Source organism: Panulirus ornatus, chromosome 8, assembly GCF_036320965.1.
Source record: "Panulirus ornatus isolate Po-2019 chromosome 8, ASM3632096v1, whole genome shotgun sequence".
Taxonomy (NCBI): domain Eukaryota; kingdom Metazoa; phylum Arthropoda; class Malacostraca; order Decapoda; family Palinuridae; genus Panulirus; species Panulirus ornatus.
In genome coordinates, this window is record NC_092231.1 from 50,830,668 (window position 1) to 50,839,504 (window position 8,837).

Sequence of the window (8,837 nt, forward strand, 5' to 3'; positions counted from 1 at the left end):
TATTGTTAATGATATAATTCCGCTCTTGTGGCACGTAACTTACATGGGTCTAGCATAGGACTGTGGAAACCTGTGGCTTCCAGGCACGTATACCAACCCTACCGGCATGGTACAACAGGTAGGTCAGTGGTCATTACACACGTCTTCAGACCCCCTCTGCGCGATAGTTTTTTGTTGTGTGTACAGCGACGACAAGTAGGACAGACAAACCTGAGAAATGGTTGTTAGTGATGGTGTGAACAGTATTATTATTATTACCACACATCACCAGTACACCTTTGATGGCGCTCCTACACCTTCGTATTATTATTACCACACATCACCAGCACACCTTTGATGGCGCTCCTACACCTTCGTATTATTATTACCACACATCACCAGCACACCTTTGATGGCGCTCCTACACCTTCGTATTATTATTACCACACATCACCAGCACACCTTTGATGGCGCTCCTACACCTTCGTATTATTATTACCACACATCACCAGCACACCTTTGATGGCGCTCCTACACCTTCGTATTATTATTACCACACATCACCAGCACACCTTTGATGGCGCTCCTACACCTTCGTATTATTATTACCACACATCACCAGCACACCTTTGATGGCGCTCCTACACCTTGGTGGCTGCTGCACTCCACACAGGAGCAGGGGATGATGGCACATATCTATGAAGCGAAAAGGTTTTCGATGAGACTGTGCTATTTCTTCCCTTCCCTGGTCGATGATACAACCTTTCCCCAAGGTTACTTGTCATTCCTGGTGTAACGACTTACGGGTGGAGTCCGGTAACACCTTTTCAATAATAGTATGTGACAGAGTGGAGTGACCAGGATGAAATGCGTGTTCTGCACTTCAACTGACTGATTATATGATAAGAATAAAGAGAATTACACACCATAAATGTCACTTGCAAGGATCAAGCCAGAGATGAAGCATAGATAACTAGAAGGGTAAAATACCTTTACCCGGGATCAGTAGCACCTGTGGCAATGGACACACCTTTGTAATGCTTGATCACTTACAACTGATCAACTTTAATACGGAAGTCTTAGGTATTGTCCCTCAGGAAAACTTTTTATAAATATTTATAAAACACATATATATGTTAGATATACACTATCTCTAGAATATATCTTTACCCGGGACGTGTAACACTTGTGTGGATAGACACAACTTTGTAATGCATGATCCATTACACGAAATGAACTTCACTAACGAAGAGTTATACAACGCGTTGTTGGAGAACATTAATCAAATACCTATACAGAATTTTTATGTTAGATAAAAGACATTTCTTGATAGTAAACATAAGAAATGATGACGAAAGAATAGGGATGTAGAGGTAAATATTTTATTGAAAAATTAAATTCTCTTGCCTTAAACTAGCTCCTCGCAATGGATTTTCTTTTCAATACCCACTGTAAGATATATTCTGTGGTTAATCAATATAAATGTTCATGTTTAACAGGTTTTCTATTTCTGATAGTATTTCACTGATTCAGGTTTAAGAACCTTGGTTCTGAACAACCATTATAATGTAACACAATACATATTTATCATAAATAAATCATTTATCACAATAATCATTATGTTTGGACCAGATTCTTTAAGTCCTCAATCACGTTTGTTAATATATAAGGAATTTTTCCACCACATTTCAATACATAACATATATCTACACGTGTGGAAATATATGTATATGTTTTTATAAATTTTTCTTTGGCTTTTATAATCAAGGTATGAGATATCCGTCTGAAGTAAATACTAGATAATATTATAGGTTATGTGTGTGTGTGTGTGTGTGTGTGTGTGTGTGTGTGTGAGCGCACATAGGAGTGAAAACATATTTTACACTTACAAGGTTAAGAGACGGGGCAACACGAGTGTACAAATCCTTCCTCAAAACTCTCACGTGATGATGATTAAAGTAGTCCACACACACACACACACACACACACACACACACACACACACACAGAGCAGCGCCAGGCTGGAGGCGGGGCATCGTGACGTCACAGGCAAGTCCCTCCCCCCGCCAGATCCAAACATGTGTTGTGTCTGGTGATGGCGGTTCAAGATTTCCCACATTAATATTGATCTTTACATTATCATCCACTCCCAAAGTCACCTGGCATTCTTGTGTTTCAACAACAGACGTGATATATGCAACACCAGGCAAACATTGTACCATTATCTGATAGGTTAATTGGTGCACAATCAAGAACCAGTGAATTTCATGGCCGCCATAAGTAAGTAAGGAAGGTGACTTTAATGATGATAAATACGACCTGGTATGGCTGTGTCTACACACTACCGCCATCTGGTCAACATTGTACATACCAACATTTAAACTGTGACATTTAACCACAAGGTTTAAAGTCGCTCATGAAAACGCGAACTTAAAATCTATCCATTTAAATCTACCATTCATCAATAAACATTTAAACACCGTCATTTGAACGTAAACCTTCCAGCTGCGTTATTTTACCAGAGTCCTTTAAGATACGTCATATAAACACAAAACTTAAATGTACGTTAAGCTTGTGCAAACCATCATTGAAACTCAAACTTTTGAATTAGAATTGTAATGAAATTGCGAACTTTTAACTCCGTCAAATTACAGCTATTGTACAAAATGATTCACTTAATTGACAAATTTTAATGTCAGTTGATTTAACGATATCCTTTGTGGTTCATCTCTGAAACACAAACCTTTAAACTTTGTCTCTAGAACTAACCACAACCATCAAGTTCTATATGTGGAAAGGAAATTTGTATAATCTGTCAAAACTCGTCATATAACGCGAACTTTTCAACCCTTCCATTTACCTGGGCCACTCTTCCCTGGCTGCCATTCATATTTTGTTCTTTTAAACTGTGACTTTATTACACTTTTATTCATTCATCATGACTTTATTACACTTTTATTCATTCATCATGACTTTATTACACTTTCATTCATTCATCATGACTTTATTACACTTTCATTCATTCATCAACTAGTTCGTCTCACTGATATTCCATTCATAAACTTCATTCTTGCAGCTTATCATTTCACCGCCATGTTGCTTTCATTAAGGTTTATAATACTTTGTGTATTTAATAATAGAAGATTCAATGATATTTCTCGTTGTACTGGAGTTAGAGTTAATAATGCCATCTCAGTTATACATTTAATTATAGAAGATTCAATGATATTTCTCGTTGTACTGGAGTTAGAGTTGATAATGCCATCTCAGTTATACATTTAATAATAGAAGATTCAATGATATTTCTCGTTGTACTGGAGTTAGAGTTAATAATGTCATCTCAGTTATACATTTAATAATAGAAGATTCAATGATATTTCTCGTTGTACTGGAGTTAGAGTTAATAATGCCATCTCAGTTATACATTTAATAATAGAAGATTCAATGATATTTCTCGTTGTACTGGAGTTAGAGTTAATAATGTCATCTCAGTTATACATTTAATAATAGAAGATTCAATGATATTTCTCGTTGTACTGGAGTTAGAGTTAATAATGTCATCTCAGTTATACATTTAATAATAGAAGATTCAATGATATTTCTCGTTGTACTGGAGTTAGAGTTAATAATGTCATCTCAGTTATACATTTAATAATAGAAGATTCAATGATATTTCTCGTTGTACTGGAGTTAGAGTTAATAATGCCATCTCAGTTATACATTTAATAATAGAAGATTCAATGATATTTCTCGTTGTACTGGAGTTAGAGTTAATAATGCCATCTCAGTTATACATTTAATAATAGAAGATTCAATGATATTTCTCGTAGTACTGGAGTTAGAGTTAATAATGCCATCTCAGTTATACATTTAATGATAGAAGATTCAATGATATTTCCCGTTGTACTGGAGTTAGAGTTAATAATGTCATCTCAGTTATACATTTAATAATAGAAGATTCAATGATATTTCTCGTTGTACTGGAGTTAGAGTTAATAATGCCATCTCAGTTATACATTTAATAATAGAAGATTCAATGATATTTCTCGTTGTACTGGAGTTAGAGTTAATAATGCCATCTCAGTTATACATTTAATAATAGAAGATTCAATGATATTTCTCGTTGTACTGGAGTTAGAGTTAATAATGTCATCTCAGTTATACATTTAATAATAGAAGATTCAATGATATTTCTCGTTGTACTGGAATTAGAGTTAATAATGTCATCTCAGTTATACATTTAATAATAGAAGATTCAATGATATTTCTCGTTGTACTGGAGTTAGAGTTAATAATGCCATCTCAGTTATACATTTAATAATAGAAGATTCAATGATATTTCCCGTTGTACTGGAGTTAGAGTTAATAATGTCATCTCAGTTATACATTTAATAATAGAAGATTCAATGATATTTCTCGTTGTACTGGAGTTAGAGTTAATAATGCCATCTCAGTTATACATTTTAATAATAGAAGATTCAATGATATTTCTCGTTGTACTGAAGTTAGAGTTAATAATGCCATCTCAGTTATACATTTAATAATAGAAGATTCAATGATATTTCTCGTTGTACTGGAGTTAGAGTTAATAATGCCATCTCAGTTATACATTTAATAATAGAAGATTCAATGATATTTCTCGTTGTACTGGAGTTAGAGTTAATAATGCCATCTCAGTTATACATTTAATAATAGAAGATTCAATGATATTTCTCGTTGTACTGGAGTTAGAGTTAATAATGCCATCTCAGTTATACATTTAATAATAGAAGATTCAATGATATTTCTCGTTGTACTGGAGTTAGAGTTAATAATGCCATCTCAGTTATACATTTAATAATAGAAGATTCAATGATATTTCTCGTTGTACTGGAGTTAGAGTTAATAATGCCATCTCAGTTATACATTTAATAATAGAAGATTCAATGATATTTCTCGTTGTACTGGAGTTAGAGTTAATAATGCCATCTCAGTTATACATTTAATAATAGAAGATTCAATGATATTTCTCGTTGTACTGGAGTTAGAGTTAATAATGCCATCTCAGTTATACATTTAATAATAGAAGATTCAATGATATTTCTCGTTGTACTGGAGTTAGAGTTAATAATGCCATCTCAGTTATACATTTAATAATAGAAGATTCAATGATATTTCTCGTAGTACTGGAGTTAGAGTTAATAATGCCATCTCAGTTATACATTTAATAATAGAAGATTCAATGATATTTCTCGTTGTACTGGAGTTAGAGTTAATAATGCCATCTCAGTTATACATTTAATAATAGAAGATTCAATGATATTTCTCGTTGTACTGGAGTTAGAGTTAATAATGCCATCTCAGTTATACATTTAATAATAGAAGATTCAATGATATTTCTCGTTGTACTGGAGTTAGAGTTAATAATGCCATCTCAGTTATACATTTAATAATAGAAGATTCAATGATATTTCTCGTTGTACTGGAGTTAGAGTTAATAATGCCATCTCAGTTATACATTTAATAATAGAAGATTCAATGATATTTCTCGTTGTACTGGAGTTAGAGTTAATAATGCCATCTCAGTTATACATTTAATAATAGAAGATTCAATGATATTTCTCGTTTGTACTGGAGTTAGAGTTAAATAATGCCATCTCAGTTATACATTTAATAATAGAAGATTCAAATGATATTTCTCGTTGTACTGGAGTTAGAGTTAATAATGCCCATCTCAGTTATACATTTAATAATAGAAGATTCAATGATATTTCTCGTTGTACTGGAGTTAGAGTTAATAATGCCATCTCAGTTATACATTTAATAATAGAAGATTCAATGATATTTCTCGTTGTACTGGAGTTAGAGTTAATAATGCCATCTCAGTTATACATTTAATAATAGAAGATTCAATGATATTTCTCGTTGTACTGGAGTTAGAGTTAATAATGCCATCTCAGTTATACATTTAATAATAGAAGATTCAATGATATTTCTCGTTGTACTGGAGTTAGAGTTAATTATGCCATCTCAGTTATACATTTAATAATAGAAGATTCAATGATATTTCTCGTTGTACTGGAGGTTAGAGTTGAATAATGCCATCTCAGTTATACATTTAATAATAGAAGATTCAATGATATTTCTCGTTGTACTGGAGTTAGAGTTAATAATGCCATCTCAGTTATACATTTAATAATAGAAGATTCAATGATATTTCTCGTTGTAACTGGAGTTAGAGTTAATAATGCCATCTCAGTTATACAATTAATATAGAAGATTCAATGATATTCTCCGTTGTACTGGAGTTGAGTTAATAATGCTCTCAGGTTATACATATAATAATAGAAGATTCAATGATATTCTCGTTGTACTGGATGTTAGAGTTAATAATGCCATCTCAGTTATACATTTAATAATAGAAGATTCAATGATATTTCTCGTTGTACTGGAGTTAGAGTTAATAATGCCATCTCAGTATACATTTAATAATAGAAGATTCAATGTATTTCTCGTTGTACTGGAGTTAGAGTTAATAATGCCATCTCAGTTATACATTTAATAATAGAAGATTCAATGATATTTCTCGTTGTACTTGGAGTTAGAGTTGACTAATGCCATCTCAGTTTATACATTTAATAATAGAAGATTCAATGATATTCCTCGTTGTACTGGAGTTAGAGTTAATAATGCCATTCTCAGTTATACCATTTAATAATAGAAGATTCAATGATATTTCTCGTTGTACTGGAGTTAGAGTTAATAATGCCATCTCAGTTTATACATTTAATAATAGAAGATTCAATGATATTTCTCGTTGTACTGGAGGTAGAGTTAATAATGCCATCTCAGTTATACATTTAATAATAGAAGATTCAATGATATTTCTCGTTGTACTGGAGTTAGAGTTAATAATGCCATCTCAGTTATACATTTAATAATAGAAGATTCAATGATATTTCTCGTTGTACTGGAGTTAGAGTTAATAATGCCATCTCAGTTATACATTTAATAATAGAAGATTCAATGATATTTCTCGTTGTACTGGAGTTAGAGTTAATAATGCCATCTCAGTTATACATTTAATAATAGAAGATTCAATGATATTTCTCGTTGTACTGGAGTTAGAGTTAATAATGCCATCTCAGTTATACATTTAATAATAGAAGATTTCAATGATATTTCTCGTTGTACTGGAGTTAGAGTTAATAATGCCATCTCAGTTATACATTTAATAATAGAAGATTCAATGATATTTCTCGTTGTACTGGAGTTAGAGTTAATAATGCCATCTCAGTTATACATTTAATAATAGAAGATTCAATGATATTTCTCGTTGTACTGGAGTTAGAGTTAATAATGCCATCTCAGTTAATGCCATCTCAGTTATACATTAATAATAGAAGATTCAATGATATTTCTCGTTGTACTGGAGTTAGAGTTAATAATGCCATCTCAGTTATACATTTAATAATAGAAGATTCAATGATATTTCTCGTTGTACTGGAGTTAGAGTGATAATGCCATCTCAGTTATACATTTAATAATAAAGATTCAATGATATATCTCGTTGTACTGGAGTTAGAGTTATAATGCCATCTCAGTTATACATTTAATAATAGAAGATTCAATGATATTTCTCGTTGTACTGGAGTTAGAGTTAATAATGCCATCTCAGTTATACATTTAATAATAGAAGATTCAATGATATTTCTCGTTGTACTGGAATTAGAGTTAATAATGCCATCTCAGGTTATACATTTAATAATAGAAGAATCAATGATATTTCTCGTTGTACTGGAGTTAGAGTTAATAATGCCATCTCAGTTATACATTTAATAATAGAAGATTCAATGATATTTCTCGTTGTACTGGAGTTAGAGTTAATAATGCCATCTCAGTTATACATTTAATAATAGAAGATTCAATGATATTTCTCGTAGTACTGGAGTTACGGTTGTGGATAATATATATATATATATATATAATATATATATATATATATATATATATATATATATATATATATATATATATATATATATATATATATCCTCCAGTATGTTTACTCTCGATAATGAGGAACAAAAGAAAGAGCCAAGTAAGTAAATTTCGTCAAAGACATCTTTCTTTTCTAAACGCTGCCTCGCAAAGATTTTCATTAATTCAAATTGAAGAAACAGACGTATTTTCTATTGTCTGGTTAGCTCAGTGGTAGAGCAAGAGTCTGATAAACTCAAGGTCGTGGGTTCGAGACCCACACCAGACATAATTTTTGTCTTTTTCTTGTTTCATTTTGTCCGCATCACATGTGTGCAACATTCAGTATGTTCGTCCAACGTTATAGTGAAGATCTTCACAATAAATTGGGGTTTTCGACCTTATCTGAAAGGGTCAGGTCCACCAAGACGTCCTTGAAATCTTCCAGAAGCTTCTGGCGATCCTCCTCCAACTGCTGGGCACATCAGAGTTAACATGGGCCGGACATCGGTTGTGGAACGACTTAATCTGCTTCCGGTAGTTAGCAGGGATGATAATGAGGGCTCTGACCTCATACCAGGTCAGCTTGGTTCGTCTATTGCTTAGTTCCAGTCTATTGCATAGTTCCAGTCTATTGCTTAGTTCCAGTCTATTGCTTAGTTCCAGTCTATTGCTTAGTTCCAGTTTATTGCAACGACAATAAAAAAGTAAAACTCATTTCTTCGTGGAAAATTGAGAGGAAAACACGACAGCAACATGGAGATATACCCTGCGGTTATCTTGCCAGCTAGTCGGCAACGGTCGGTCAAACACTATTTTGCCGTGGTAATCTCAGTACTTCATATAATACTATGTCACAAAATATGTTCTTGGGGGCGTAGCTCAGTGGTAGAGCGCTC

At 32.8% G+C, this 8,837-nt stretch overlaps 1 non-coding gene across 1 annotated transcript; it reads left to right on the forward strand.

The window, feature by feature from the left end:
• Positions 1 to 8,155: 8,155 nt before the first annotated feature.
• Positions 8,156 to 8,227, forward strand: TRNAI-GAU (transfer RNA isoleucine (anticodon GAU)). Its single transcript has one exon. It is a non-coding gene; the product is annotated as a tRNA-Ile (tRNA).
• Positions 8,228 to 8,837: the final 610 nt, after the last annotated feature.